At 48.5% G+C, this 16,677-nt stretch overlaps 1 protein-coding gene across 4 annotated transcripts in view; it reads left to right on the forward strand.

Moving 5' to 3' along the window:
* SGSM2 (small G protein signaling modulator 2) overlaps positions 1 to 16,677 on the forward strand; it is a 1,574,436-nt gene that overhangs the window by 388,262 nt on the left and 1,169,497 nt on the right. The window lies entirely within an intron of this gene.

Raw genomic sequence — 16,677 nt, forward strand, 5'->3', positions numbered from 1 at the left:
GCAGGACATCAGTCCTTTCCAGCCCTCCAGCCACACAGTACCTTTGTGCTAAAACTCACAGGGTTGCAAATCCTTCATACTAAGTCCACATTTGTACATTATTCTGGATCCTCTGCTCTATTTGTATGTTAGTGGCTGCAGAATAGCTCCTTTGGATGTTCTCGAGTCGCGGAAATAGGCAGATTGCCAGGACCCTTGCCTTTAACAAATTTTGTATTGACATTTCATACTAGTCCTTTTTTTTGCATTTATATAGTGCTAAAATCCCTCTGGTATCTGAGCACTGCTTATTATTACACATGGGGTCTGGTGCTTATTTATCCGAGAATGAACGGCTGAGTTTGGCCCTGCCAGGATTCAAACCTGCATCAGCAGGCTCTGCACAGATGTTAAGGCGAGCATTCTACTCGCTGTGCTATGTGACCGGCTAGTCCCCCAATGTATCTCTTGGTCTTCCAGTAAAACCCTGATACACGAATGGTATGGCCAAGTTCTGATCGTAGAGCTCATGGAATGGGGAATTATGTGCCTCAGACAGTGTGGGATCACACCTTTGAAGGGACATTGATGAGGGGAGGGAGGCTCACATTGTATTCTGGGTGTAACCCATGGGGGATAAAAGGTAATAGTTTTGATTCTGGTTGGGTGGGAAAGCCAAGATTGTGGACAACAAGGGCCATGGCATCTAGAAACTGGGTGCATTGCTCATAAATGACCCTTTCTCCCAGGATTTCATACTATCTCATATGACCGACAATTAAAAGGCAGGGTTCCTTCATGGCTACCTTCATGACTACCGGCCAGTCCCTTGCTGTTTCTGTGTTTACCCAGAATCCACAGATGCAGGTTGGTCCTATTTAACACTGGTGCACAAAACCACAAACCTGTTTGGACTGGGTGATTGGAGCGATAATCTCACATGATGGATAAGCAGTTGTCTAGTTTGCTGTCTACTGTCTTCTGTTAAAAGGTTGCTAGAAGGTAATGTTCAGAAGAGATGTCAATCTATATTTTAAGAAAGTTCAAGGATCACATAAGACCCGGGAGGCTAGCTTAGGGGCACGTGCTCGCCTTGGAAGCCAAACGCCACAGAGCAACTCAGGTTAACCTCTGGGTATTAAGCGTGTTATAAATAACCTGTCATATTAACTTTCAGTCCCAAATTAAACATGCAACTGCTTCAATCTGATTTTGTTTTTACTTCATTTTTGTTGACTTTCTTGTTTTAACATTGTTAATCTTTCATTTCATCTTAGCTAATAAGGCATACTGGAACTGGCCTCATAGAATAATTCAAGTGTGCGTTTACAACTCTTTGGAGAAAACATACAAAACGCAATCTGAAGGATCAGAAGTCCTTATTAATGTTTGAAGTCCTCTACCTTCCAAAATTCGGTTTCTTTAAGTGGGAAAAAAGCTTTAAAAGACAGCCATATTCAGGTGATACGCCCCTAGGCGGCTGGTCAACCCTGTAGGAAATGGTCCGCCACCCAAATTAAAGGCCTAAGCCAAGTGAGGGTCCCGTCACGAGGTTGGCAGTGCCGTTACCGACAGGGTCGGTCACCGCCGAGGGGCATATCACCATTAGCATACGTGTAGTTGATTTCACAGGTGCTAATGTTTTTTTTTAAATAACAAAAAAGAAACATACCTTTCCTGCGCAGCCAAACACCACTGGCACCCGTGTAGTTAACTACAAGGGTGCTAAGGTGAAGGGGAAGGGTCAGCAGGGAAGGGAAGGGGCACAGAGTGCCCAGGCACCTCAGAACATGGGCTTGGACCATACAGTACAACCCACGTTCCGCGCCTCCTGATTGGCCAGGGCCCCCTCCCAGCGTGCTAATGGTCAATCTACGATCCTCTTCATGTTTATTACTCATTTTGATAACCTCAGTTTAGAATCTTCTAATTGTAATGTTGTTCCAAATGTGATTAGAACATCATTCAATTACTGATGCTGATTCTCAGTCTGTGGAAGGTAACACTGGGGCATGACTTTGGGCCTCATCACAAGTCTGGCGGTAACCTTTAAAAGCGTTGGTAACGGTAATACTGCTGCTAATACTGCTCTGCCGGATCATAACCCGGTGCAAATACTGCACGCTCTAAAAGCAGCCAGCGCTATCACAGCGCTAATACAGCCTACGTTATTACAGCCACCCACATGAGGTAAAAACACAGCCGTATCACAAGTCTATCTTCAGCGGTATTAGCACCAAAAAAAGGCACTAATACCGCTGAAAACACCGCGCAGTTACCTCCAGCATCCGGCTGAAGGTAAATGAACACAGGTGCCTGAAATGAAGCCACAGGTGATTCCAATCCAACCGAGAGGGCTACAAAAGGCACACCCTACCCCAAACACTGTTAGCAACACCGTGCTGCCACTTCCCACTGTGAGCTGGGACATGCAGCCGCTCATGCTGCACCTGGAAATGGAGAAGCAGGACGACGAGGCCAGGACACAGGGAGTACAGGGTGGGTGGGCAGGAGGAGAGACCAAGCAAGCCGTGCACCGATCCCCAGGGCTAGGCCCTCACTCTACACCCTCACAGACCGCCAGTTGGTCACCCTGAACCGTCTCAACAGGGAGACCATAACAGAGCTGCTCACCACAATATAGGACATCGGGAGCAGGATAAATATCCGGACAGCTGTGCCCCCACTGCTGAGCTTGTGTCCGTCCTACAATTCCTTGGAACTGGCACCTTCCAGCACTCTGTGGCCATGATGCACGGCTTGGCTGGTGCAGCCCACATTCTGCACAGTGCTGGGCCAGGTGCTTGAAGTCCTCCTGCGGAAAGTGCAACACCACACCTCACTGCCCACCACCCCAGCCCAGGTCAATGCCATGAAGGCATAGTTCTATGCCATTGCCCAAATGCCAAATCTGAATGCCACCCTGCACTGTACCCATGTTGCGCTGGTGGCCCCCCATGCCCACAAAGCAGTGTATGGAAACCGCAAGACCTACCACTCCCTGAATGTGCAGGTGACCTGCGACCCCAACCTGTACATCACCCAAGCCTGTGCCCGCCACCCTGGTTCCACCCACGATGCCATGGTACTGAGGAACAGCACACTCCCAGAATACATGGAGAGGTACAGAGGACAACGGACCTGGATAGTGGGTGAGTAGAAAAGACAGTACACATGCGCCACAAAGCACATGCCCAAATGGAGAGGATGGATGCAAATGACTACACAAAGCTTGGCATGACAAGTGAAGGCAAAAATCTGTACTGCAGCTCCTCCCGCACCAACGTCACCTTACAGGCCATGGAGCATGCACATGTCAGACTTACCTGCATGGAGAAGCAGTAGTACACATACAGTAGCAACCATATACATCAACATGAGTACAGGTACCACAATGCAACATGCACTTACCAAATCAATGCTGTAAATGGGCCATATTGCCACACTCAACAACAATCCTGTCAGTACCACAGACATGTACCCATGTGCAGCCAGCCCATAATGCCCACTCGTTGGCACCAGATGCACAGGGAGGGCCCATGGGGAACCCAGTAGGCCACAGGCACAGAGGAAATACCCTCACACATGTCAGCCACCATGTCCGCAGCACATATCCTCGACATTCACCTAACTTAACATAGACACCAAGGAGACAGGGTGCATGTGAAGCACCAACAATGCATGACAAAAGTCACACTGCATGCACAGACATGGAATTGATCCATGCCATGGAATGAAGGCCCATGTGCATGCCCAAGTAGTACATTGAATAGATATTGTGTAAGGCTACCCCTATGCCTTACACCATATCTAATGCCTGTGTCTCCTCCCATGCAAGTGACTCCACATAACCACAGCTGCTCTGACTGATGTCCCCTGCGCGTGATCCACAAACACTGTAGGACATTGCCTACAAACACGCTCACAGCAGGACCTGTGTGTGCATCAAGCAGACCTTTGGACTCCTGAAGGCATGGTTCCGCTGCCTCGACCGTACTGGTGGAGCACTTATGTATGCACCAGAGAAAGTGGGTAAAATCGTGCTTGTGTGTGCCATGCTGCACAAAATCTGCCTCAGGAGGGATGTCCCGCTACCCCTGATGTGGATATGCCACCCCCAGAGGATGAGGACGCAGAGCCTGTGGCTGAGGCAAATGCATGCATTGTCGGTGATGATGTGACTGATGGAAGATTGGCATGCCAGGGACTGATTGATCATTTCTTTTGACATTTCCACATGGCACAAGCCATGCACGACTGTGCAACTCCACCAAAACAATAAAACACAATGACACAATCAGGAATGTCCTTACAATGATGAAGTTTAACAGTGTTTATGTAAAGTAGTGGGCCAACAGACCCCTCTCCCACCTCCCATCACCAACTCCCCAACACCACCAACTCCCAAGCACACAATCCCCCATTCCCCTCCCATCACAAACTCTCCACCAGTGCCCCAGCGTTGTTCACAGTCAGGCCTCTTCCCCTCACCCCCTGCCAGCCCCTGGTGATTTTGGGCACAGAAAGCGCTGCGATTGCCACGTCATGGCGTGCCCTGCTGTGTCCCTCTGTGGGTGTCGTGGAGGGGGATGGGACGGAGCCTGCCACAGGGTTCTGCTGCTGTTGCAGTACATTGCCATGCCGGATGGCTTCCGCTAGGGCAGAGACACCCTCCTTCATTTCACAGACAAGTTGCACATATAGTGTCAGAGCAGACGTGTTGGCACTCGTCTCGGCCCTTTTTTGGCACCATCTGATGCACTGCCCTGTGGGTGGCCCCATGAATGCTGTCCCTGATCGACTGAAGGTGTGCAGAGTGCGTGTGCCCGATCTCTTCCATCTGGCACTGCTTGCGCTCCATCTCTTCCAGCATTTGCAGCAGCTGCGAGATGGACTATGATGTCTGGCATTGGGGCTCTGCACTAGACCAGGGCTGCGGGCAGGTGAGCCATAGTTTGGGGTGTCCACATCCAGCTCGGGTGTCATCACGGACTGGCTGGCGGAGGGATCCCTGGGGATTGATGGCGTTGGCAGCGCAGAGGGCTCCCTGGTGATTGATGGCACTGGCAGCGTGGCGTGCTCTCTGGGGATTGATGTAGCTGGCTGCACGGAGGACTCGCTGGGGATTTATGCCACTGGTGGTATGGAGGGCTACCTGTGGATTGTTGGCCTTCAGCAAGTGTTGACTCTATACTGCTGTCCTCCTGTGGCTCCTCAGTGTCTGTGGCGGCAAGTGTTGCCTCTGTCTCTGTAGTTACGGTTGCTGGTGTTGAGGCTGGGCCTGCAGGGCAACCTGCAGGCCTGCTGTTGATGGATTCAGATGTTGCACGTGTGCACCTATGTGGGGTGGTGGTGGCTGACCTTGTTGGTCTTGATGCACCACTGCCTGATGGGCTGGCAGCCTCCTCGTCCTCCTCCGTTTCCTCTGGTGATGTGGTGGGGACATGGGGAATGTGATATGGTATGGTTCCCCCACGTGTTTTGGCATGCAAGACACAATTCCTATGGTGCAGAGTGTGAACCCACACATATGGGCAAATGGGTATGGTTGGATATTGGGGGATGCATGTGGCCCCACTGTCATGGTGTAGCATGAGGCAATGGGTGTGTGGCCCATGGCCTGTTGGTCATGGACCTGTGTTTGAGTAGGGCAGGGTGTCCATGCAGGGGCGGATGTCGTTGGACAATCACGCTTGGGGGCCTTCATGACCCAGCATCGGGTGGCAGTGACATGATGGAGTTTGGGGGGGTGGCTTGTTTCATGGCACCGTCAAGGCTCTATGCGGAACTGATGCACAGCCAGCAGGGCTGTACTGTGGTGCACAGTGATTGGCAGGCTATGAACATGTCTGTGTGTGGGATGTGTATTTCCCTGTGGCTTGTCTACCATCCCCTCATGCGACAGGCCTACTGGGTCTGATACAATCACGGGTCTGACAGCTGCATGGTGCCATGGTTGCTCATGCACCTCAATCCCACTGGTACAGGGTGCGCCGGTAGGGGTGAGGTGTGCATGGCATTTGTTTGGTTCACTTGCCTACCCTTCCTGCTGCTGTGATGCTCAGGGGTGCCCTTGGCTTCTCTGGGGTGGCTATGTTGGCATTCCCAGCTTTGAGGTCTGGTGGATTGTGTCCCTGTCCACTGGAGCTTCTTATACTGGGTTATCATTTGTGCATGCATGGGGGGGTTAACTCACTTCCTCCCTCTTGGCTGCTGGATCCCATCTCTGCACTGCCGACTCCCTATATCCCCTCGAGGTCGAGCACTGTACTGCATTTCTCCTCCCATGCAGTGAGGACCAGTGGCTCGGCAGTGCCTCCTCCTGTCACCAGGGGCTCCCGGCGCTGTTGGGACAGTAGTCCCTGCACCCTTACCCTCAGGTTGTTCCATCTTTTGCAGCTGTCCTCACCATCAAGGGGTACACTGGCAACTGCTGTGACCATTTGTGCGATGTTGTGCCATATTGCTGTCCGCCGCTGCCCACTGGTCTTTCTTCGCCTGGCCCCATACAGCTCCTCACAGCGGGCCACTATCTCTTCTGTGAGGACCACAAGCGCACCCTCGCTAAATTTTGGCTTTTTGAGGCGATGTTCGGCCCATTGTCCTCTTAGCCTCTCCTGAAACATTTTGGATGGTTTGCAGTGCTGGATGGCTCCAGGAAGTGGAGATATTTAATGGATTGTGTTTTTCAAAATGTCCACCACTATGCTTCCCATTTCGGCAGCGATGCAAATTACTCTGGTGCTAATAGTGCCGGGTTCACCGGCGGTTGCGCTATTAGCACCGTTGACTTGGAGGTAGCCCTTACTTTGGTGCTATTAGCGCTGGGCGCTACTAGCATTATCGTCGGAGTCGAGGGCGCTTTTCACGCCAGGTTGTCATGGGATAATTCCACTGCATAACCCAGCAGTAATGCTATTAGTGCCCTGCGGTAATTGTGCTGCATTACCGCTGGACTTGCGATGAGGCCCCTTGTATTTGGGAGCTCTTTCTTATTACGTCTGGGCAAAGAGTTTAAGCTGTCGCTCTCGTTACTCGGCAGGGCAACTAAATTTCAGCTCGATCGAGCGACCTTCCAACTGCACAGTACTGAGAAAGTGCATACATGCTTAACATGTAAATCAACGATGATGAGAAATTATATTTTGTATCCATAGTACAAAGAATTAGAAGCACCTTCATGAGTTTTTGGAGTAGAACAATTTCTGCATGCCTAATCATCTAAGAAACAATAAGAGATACACAATGTTTAATGGAAGTTAACAATACTTAATAACACAAATTAATATCAAATTGAAACAATTGAATATTGAATTTGGCGAAGGAAGTGCAACACCATAATACAGCCAGGTGAGGGAATGCAGAGGGAAAGGCGGGATCTAGATGTATGATTTAGAAGAGGGGAGGTGCCTTTAAGGAAGTAACATGAATTGATTGCGCTGAAAGGAGGAGACAGAGCATCCAGGTCCAATTCCCAACTCTGTGTGATTCATCTAAAGGGATGCACATGTTTCTGAATTCTTAGAGTGGGATGTGCCAGGAGATGGGAAGAGGGGCTAGAAATGTGAGTCTTTATAGTGGTATAGGAGTAGGGGAAGACACTGACCCACCAGAAGACTCCCAACACCCTAAAGTAAGAGCGTGGTACACACATTGAAAGAATAGGAACCTGCTTTCCATAGAATGAAGGCCCTGCCCCCTTGTCAGTCCTTAAGAAACAAATGAATTCAAGTGCACAATGTGGTGGATAACATACACCTTGAGTGGTGAGGATATGGCGTGGGGGAGCGCAAGGCATAGAATGTTGTCACTGCGGACGACTGGGGTTCGGGGGTGGTGGGTCTTCTGTTGGGCGAGCTTGCTTCTCCAGTCGTTCTACCCATCTTTGAATGCAACGCCAGTGGTAATAGGGCCAGCCTAATCCACGCTATAACAGAATGACATTTCTAATGCGAGCAAAGAGTCTTGTAGTCAAGGCCAGAATCTCCCTGAAACCTAAGCTGCGTCCATGAATAGCTCAGCTTCAGGATGCGGGAGACAGCTCCCCACCCGCAACCTTAATCTCCCATGGCAGTGACTCTTCTCAGACATATTAAGCCGATCACATTTAAGTTTAAACGATGGAACTCTTCCAGAGGTGCCCTTTTTCAGCTGTCAGCAGAAAACTTAGCCAGTGCCCTTAATTGTATTTGGCATTTATTAAATGTTCACTTCATGTTTTCTTTGCAGTCACGACCACCAAGCACAAGAGTCTTATCTTTTTTAAAGTTTCTTGTTAAGGGAAAAGGTTGGTGAGATTGCAAACCTTTTATTTTCAAAGACATTATGAATTTAACACTGAATCATGTATTTTCAGTTCATTTTAATGAGTAAGAGGAAGACACATCACAGCGACCAGCATGGTTGCCCAGACTTCTATTACCATGCTGGCATGCCTAAAATGGAGGCAACTACCTGCACCAGGTGCATGATAGGCTGATCGGTCGCTCTCTTTCCCTGTTTCCTCGCTCTCACGCTCCATTACTCTCTGTTTGAACCCTCTTTCTCTTTCTGTCTCACTGTAGGTCTCCCTCTATTTTTATGTGGGTGGGAGTCTCGCTGTCAGGTGCGCATTTCCTAAAGCCACCCCAGCCACTGTTGACAGCTGCGTGATCAGAAAAAAAACAGATACCTGTACAAACAAAGCGGGATATTATTTAATTGTACTAACATTGTAAATGGACTCTTTGTAACTTCCCAATGTTAATTTCTAATGATCACTTCGTTTTTGATAGACGATTATCATTTGAAGATTAACAGTTTGGTACCTTCCTACTGTACCCTTTTGAAATAACCCCATGAGAAAGGTGAAGTGGACAAATGCCACCATTGAGGGCTCCTGGCTGATTTGAATTAAAGCAAAGAGCATTTTGGAAACGTAAGAATGGCCACAGATTTTTGCATTGGATAACTATGTCTGCAATGAAACGGTTATACACTTGAATTACTAAACAGATAATGCACACAGTGCTTGATGCTCTTTTCATATTTCACAACACTCACCGTAACACTGAAGTATTTCCAACATTGACCAATACATAATGCTTCATACTGACTCAGGATTTGATAGTTTACACTGCATTACACAATACTCTACAGGCCTAACACGGACTTGCTGGTAGCAGGTTCTATAGGGAGTATCCAAACTGGAGAGAGCATACAGTTGATTCTTAACCTGATCAACAGATTTGCATATGCAGATTCTGAGTGAATTTTCTGTGCTCACCGGTATTCGGTGCAAATTTCTATGTGTGCATTCTGCTTACACACACATTTGCATATGACAGTTCATGTGCATATATGTTTTCTAAGTCATGTGTTAATCTGAATATCTATCTGTCCATCTTGTCTCTGCCTTTCTGACTACCTGCCTCTAGTTTCTGATGTCTGCTCTCCTGGGTCTGTCTGGAGTCTTGGGTCTGCTCTGCTCTCTGGGGTCTGGCATCTTCATTTCTATAGACTGATCTCATGTTTGGTCTCAGATCTGATCTGCTATGCTCTCTGGGGCCTGCTCTGGTCTCTGAGGACTGGTCCAGCCAAGGTTCTGTGGTTTGGTCTCTGGGGTGTAGAATCTGCTCTGCTCTCTAGTGTCTGTTCCCTCGTGTCTGCACTCTGGGGTCTGATTCGGTTTGTTATTTAGTTTCTGGAGAAAGGGTTGTGGTTTGGTCTCAAGAGTCTGGTCTTACCTCTGGGGTCTGGTCTCTGACGGCCAGTCTGGTTTGGTGCTTTGTCTCCGGAGTCTTGGCTCTGCTCTGGTCTTTGGGGTCTGATCTCTGCGGTCTGGTTACTGAGGTCTGGTCTGGTCTCTTTGGTGTAGTCCCTGGCATCTGGTCTCTAGAGGCTGGTCTGGCATGATGTCTGGTCTCTGGGATCTAGTCTCTAGCATCTGGTCTGGTCTCTGTGGTTAGGTTCGGTATCTGTGGTCTGCTCTCTTCTCTGGGCTAAAGTGTCTGGGGCTGCTCCCTGGGGATACAGTCTCGACGGTGGGGGGTCCGGTCTCTCAGGTCAGGTCTCTGGAGGTCTGATATCTGGTGGTCTGGTCTCTGGTCCATGTATCTATCCCTCTGTCTGCCTATACCCCTATGCATCTATCTGCCTGTCTGTCTGTCTGTCTGTCTGTCTGCTTACCTATGGATCCACCTATCTGCCAGGCTGTCCATTTAGATGACACGGAGTGGTGATCGGGATATGATGCTATGTGCGCACGTCCTCTCCTCTCTTTGATGTGCTAGCAGCTGATGAGACGGATGATGAATCATCATTTCGGATGTAAGGCTATTTTTATATGTTCTCTTCTTCCCTTTGATGTGGTTACGCTGGGATGACGTTACTTTGAAACTACTGTGCAGGTCCAAGCACATAGACAGAGTTTTGAAATCTTAAATGTGTCTATCTTGACTTTGTCTAAGCCAAATTCCAAAATGGGTGCGGTGTGCACCTCTTCCACGTAAGGGCTGGGCATGTGGCATCCATCTACAAAACCGAAGCAGAGGAGTTCGAGAGAGGTGTCCTGGAAGGGTGTTCATTTTGAACCCATGGAAAACCACACACTTCTCAGCATTCGTTTTGTCCATAAAAGAGTTTCTGAACTTCACCAAATTGGGGATACGTGCGTGGATGAGGCCAGACCAGTCGCTTGCCAAGTTTGGCGAAATTCCATGGGCCAGCTCTTAAATCAGAGAAGCAAACGTTTTCTTATGTTCCCATATAAAGCACAGCGCCATGCCAGTATTCCACTACAGGGCACGGCCCCACACATATTAAATAGTAGTGTTTATATTTGCAAAGCACCGTAAGCATGCTCACGCGTGATATTCCATACACTAACTTTATTGAGTTGTGAATAACAGAGGTTACTATTAGCCTGCTATAAGGTACTCATTTTATCGACTGAGGATGAAACGCAGAATAGATCCTGGCAGAATGCGAGCATATTTCTGCAGGCCCCACAAAGGTCTTCCATGCTAGTCTGATAGCACAACGAGTAGATCACCGCTTGTTTTGACGTCTGTGCAGATCCTGCTGACGCAGGTTCGAATCCCGGCGGGGCCACACTCAGCCTTTCATCCTTCCGAAGTCGATTAATGAGCCCCACACATCGTGGATAATAATAAACAGCTCTCAGATGCGGTTCGTAGTGCTAAAATATTAAATTATTGATATTATATGAAACTGGCCAAATGGGAGGAACAATCATAGTGTTACCGCCCTCCATTGGCAATCTCTCTCTCTCAGCCTGAAAACTCTCCCTTCTTCATGGAACATTCTGTTGCTTGGTAGCTAGGTTTCAACTCTATAAATCTCACACAGACATGTAGATATGGTAATCCAGTAGCAGCTGGTGAATTTTGAAAGTGGTGGGGCGTGAATGCTTTCTCTGTGTTGATGCAAGCATGCGAGCTGGGCTAATCCAATTCAGGGGGCTAGAATGATAGACTTTTTAATGAAAAGGTCAAAAAGTGAATTTTTACAGCACGAATTTCCGAAAAACTATGTAAAAAGCCATTTAATTAGAATCAGTTCTGTAGTGGGAAGCACAATACAAGGCCATCAATACTACACAGGAGAATTAAGCAACAGAAATGTTCAGTCTGGCTCTGCCAGTACTTAGGAAATCCTGATGCTCTGCTCATATGCCAGCATTTCCACTGTAAAACACAGTTTCATGCTACTTGTGTTTAAACAAAATGTGCTTCTTTCAATATATACCCGTGTTGGGAAAGCAAACCATATTTTTAAGCTACTTGTTCTGCCCCCAGTTCCACCCATGTCCATATTGTTCTGCATATTTGCAGTACCACAAAACATGGAAACACAATGTATCTGCGTCAAACGTGCAGACCTGGGCCCATCAGCTTCCTAAAATGTTTACTTTATCACTGCCATGATATACTATTTGACTCTGTGAAATCACAGAAATGAATAAGCAAGTCTTCTGGAAAGAGTAAACTTGATAAAGGGGAAACATTATTGCTGAGCTGTGCAGTGATATTGTTTTGTTGTGTCCTAGATGCATCCAGGCCTAAGTGCAAAAGCCGAAGCAGAAACGAGATAAGACCGTTTAGGCCACTGCAGCCTGGCCCGGGGGCTCACTGCCACCTACATCTGGACAACAGAAGCTGCAACTTCCTTTATACCAGGCCCTCAAACTATCAATGTCCAGAAGGATACAATCAGATTTCTTTTTATTATGATCGAATTGAGACCATGAGGGATGGACACATTTGTGCAGGGTAGTAAACTGGTCAAAGTTAATCGGGCCCTTGATCCTCTTGAAGACTGTAGGAGGAGTGTGCAAACGGGGAATGTCCGAGGATGAAGACACACAGCTTCCAAGTGAGGCTGAGCAGAGGGGAATAAGTATGCTTACACTGCAACATCTTGCAAATAACTTCTCTGTGGAGCAGCTAATCAAGGGAGTGACATGCTCCCTGTGCTGCGGGAGAGACAGCGTCAGCGAATGAAGAGCACTTCCTGAACAGCAGGAAACGAGCGTGGCACAAGCCTGGCATGTCTCCAAAGGAGGAGGGTTTTGAACCTTTGGCTGTTTCTGCGACACTGCAATGCACAGCCAGTCATTATTCGTTAGGTGTGGACTGTTCTCTGAACACTCTGCCATCATATTTATGTATCACTGTGCTGGACCCAATCTTGCTGAGTGCTTTTCTAGGCCCGTGGGATGTGGCCCTCTGCAGTTGAACTGGTAATGAATGATTCTAGCATGCACTCAGACAAAAACCTAAACATTCACACAGACATCAACAGCAAGAGCATGCACCCACTGTTCTACTTTATGAGGTAAGTTAATGCTTTCGCATCAAGCTAGAAAATGGTGTTGCAAATTGATATGTGCCTACTCCTCGCTGATGAGGTCCAACAAGGCTGAAAATGTCTGGGGATGCTTGTGGTCTCCTACAGAAGGAATGTGACCTAGCAGTTCGTGCGGGACTGCCCCTTTTGGGGTGGGCCCAAGCTTGATTTGCATATGATCTTTCGCCTTCTGTAATGGCTTGGCAGGAGAAGAACTATGGTCTGGAGGGTTGCACAGAGCAATACCAGAGATTAGGATTAATTCTAAACCTTCCAGCCATCACCTCTTTTCGTTTTCTTTTATGCACTGGAGCACATGTTTTTCAGATTTCAAATGTTTCTATTCACCAGCACAACCTGAGGATGCCACTTATTATATTTCTTTAATACATAACGCTATTTAGAAAACTGGCCATAGTGAAATGTTTTGTGGTGGCTGTTGCTGGGAACTTCTGTGAACACTTACACAGTTAAAAATACATCAGGCTCCCCCAAACTTTGTTTTAAAGGCATACTAAGTATAGATTTATGTTTCCACTTAATAAAAGAAAGAGGGTAACTACTGCTGCACGGCATAGGCGACCACGGCGCAGAGTTTCACTACACTGGACCTGTGATGTTTACATAACCTGGGCAATTGCCCATTATTACACCACTATACATTACTCTTGCTCCTCTCAGCCCCTTTCTTCTCCCCATCAGTAAGGTGCAGAATGAGACACTTCCTCTTTTTGACTTAAAAGGCTGCAGATTTATTTTCACACATAATAGAAAACACAGCAAACAATTGTGAAAATAGTTCCAAAGGTGCGGCGACTACTCCGTGTCCAAAACCTGCTTCCCCTTTTTCCCAACAAAGTCCACAGTAGGCCCAAATCTCCCAACCCTTCGTGCCTGACACCAGCCTGCCCCTGCAGGTGTTCCTGGGCTGGGAGAGCGCCGTTTGTTCGGGGGAGCTGAGCCCTCATTGCTACCACCAGGCGCCTCCGCCGCTTAGACTCCCAAAAGGCGTTGGTCTGAGAAGAGCGAAGACCCTTCCAGCTGTGCAATGGCTCATTCGGAGTTTGTCTCTTGTCACTGGTCGCCACAACAATGCCTCGCCGTCCCGCAACGTCAACGGCCAGGCCTCGCCGTAGCTGTCCCTTATGCAGGGTGGGTGGGTGGAAAATGAAAAATCCTTCTAGTCTTCGGAGGGCGTCCTTCTGCTGTGCAGCCAGCGCCCTCCGCTTATATGGGGCTTGGCCCGCCACTTTCTTTTGTTGACCTTTCGTGGGCTTTCCCAGCGCTTTTGGCACATTTGGGCTTATCCCTCCCCCTTACCCAGAGAGGAGGGAGGAGGAGGACCCTGCCCCGGTTATCGGGGTGCCTTCTCCATCTTGTTCTGTCTTTTCCGTCGTCACCTTCATAATCTGGGCATTTGTCCATTATTATACCACTATATATTACTCTTGCTCATTCCTCTCAGCCCCTTTCTTCTCCCCATCAGTAAGGTGCAGAATGAGACACTTCCTCTTTTTGGCATAAAAGGCCATAGATTTATTTTCACACATAATAGAAAACACAGCAAACAATTGTGAAGATAGTTCCAAAGGTGCGGCGACTGCTCCGTGTCTAAAACTTGCTTCCCCCTTTTCCCAAAAAAGTCTGCAGTAGGCACAACTACCCCAGCCCTTCCTGTCTTAGACCCACCTGCCCCTGCAGGTGTTGCTGGGCTGAGAGAGCGCCGCTTATTGGGGGGAAGCTGAGCCTCTTTGCTACCACCAGACACCCCCGCCGCTTAGGCTCCCAAGAGGCGCTGGACCGAAAGAGTGAAGACCCTTCCGGCTTTGCAATGGCTCATCCACCAGCTACTCCTTTTAACCCGGCTATCGGGTCAACCCGTTCGTCATACTTCACTCGCAGTAAGTCCCTTCCATATTTTCTCCAGGCTAAAGCTCCCCAACCAACTTATCCTTGCTCTGCCTGCCCTAGCAGGAGTTACTCTGCTGGTGGAGCGCCGTTCTTGACGGGTGAAGTAGAGCTTTTATTCCTTAGTTAGCTTTTCAGACACCACCTTCGCCTTACTTCGCCTTTGCCTCAGTCCTCTCCCTTTTTTTATCAGGCTTAAAAACGCCCCCACAAGAATCCCCAGTCTTGTGCTGTTTCCGACGGGAGAAGCTGACCTTTTAACTCCTTTAGTAAAAGCCCCCTTCACCGCCCGACTTCCCAAGTGGGGGGCTCACCACTTCTGTTTGTATTTGTCATGTGGGCCCAATCTCCCCTACCCTGATCCTCTGTGGATTGCTTGCCCTTGCGGGCGTATTAAGGGCCTGGGGGAGTGCCATTCATGACTCAGAGCTGCTGGGCCAACACAGGCTGGGCTGCTTAAAACAGACCCCTTTCCTCTCTTATATACCTCATGTAGGCCAAAGCTTCCCAGCCGTAGTAGCGTCTTACCAAAACCCTGACTACTACCCACCAGACGTCCCCCAGCCTATGCACTTGTATATTGACCCCCGAAGGATTGAACAGCTGAGTTGACCTTGCCGACCTGTTCCCCCATAGAACCCCAGATCCAATGCGAATGATGTCCCCAATGCATTGCCTAACATCTTATTTTAGAGAATGATACCTTTCCCCAATTTACCTTGCAGCTTTGGCAATGCTGGACACAAGACCCCCAGCCATAACCTTAGCAATCTCGCTAAACCCTGTGTCATCCGCCTGATGACTTCTTTTCCACTCATGCTCCTTTGCTCCCAACTTAACCAAACTAGCTTAACCAATTTACCCCCACTGCCCCCCCACTAGTCCGCTGATTTATTCCCCACTAAGATGACATCTGTCTTTCGAATGAGTCAACTTTTCCCAGAGGATTGCGTGCTTCAGCGCCCTTCCAGCTCCTTTACGGTTAAGGTGCTCCAAACCTAGCCCCAATCAAGCTCTAAGCGTATCCTGCCTATTATCTATACCTGTGCGCTATTTTGTTATGCCGGTGCTCCTGGGGAGTTATTTGAGAGGTACATGATTTTGTAACCGATTTACCCCAGTGCACAATCATTAATAGGTTGAGCTGTGTATTCTTATCCTTCCTGTTCGCCTCTGTAGCTCAATGGTTGACAAACTTAAAAAGACACCACCTCGCCGGCCCGACTGCTTGTGCCTCATGCGCTGCACTAACCAAGTGTGTTGTCATGTCCAACAATCTTGTGATACCTCGGCAGACAAGTGGGCCTACAATCTCCACCTCCGTTATTCGTGCTACCACCACAACAAGGAGGGTGCGGGATGGAGGGGACGATGGTAGGAGACAAACGACCCAACTTTGGTCCGGTTTGGGAAAACCACCATGCAATAATGCTTATAATGCTATTTTGTAATACCCGCCTCGTGGCGCTCCCACACCCCATGGACAGAGTCCTGCCATAATGCTCATAGTCCCATTTTGTAACACCATCCTTGTGGAGCTCCCACCTACGATGCAAGAGTCATGCAATAATGCTTATAGCACCATTTGTCAATACCCGCCTCATGGCACTCCCCCATACCAGGGAAAGAGTCATGCCATTATGCTTATAGCGCCATTTTGTAATACCAGCCTCGTGGCGCTCACTCATACGATGAAAAGAGTCATGCCATAATGCTTATAGCGCTGTTTTGTAATACCAGCCTCGTGACGCTCACTCATACGATGAAAAGAGTCATGCCATAATGCTTATAGCGCTGTTTTGTAATACTAGCCTCGTGGCACTACCTCATACAATGGAAAGAGTCATGCAATCATGCTTATAGCACCATTTTGTAGTACATGCTCGTGGCGCTGCCACACCCAATGGAAAGAGTCCTGCAATAATGCTTATAGTGTCATTT

This window comes from Ambystoma mexicanum, chromosome 9 (assembly GCF_040938575.1).
Source record: "Ambystoma mexicanum isolate Mex_15411 chromosome 9, UKY_AmexF1_1, whole genome shotgun sequence".
In the NCBI taxonomy this organism is placed as follows: domain Eukaryota; kingdom Metazoa; phylum Chordata; class Amphibia; order Caudata; family Ambystomatidae; genus Ambystoma; species Ambystoma mexicanum.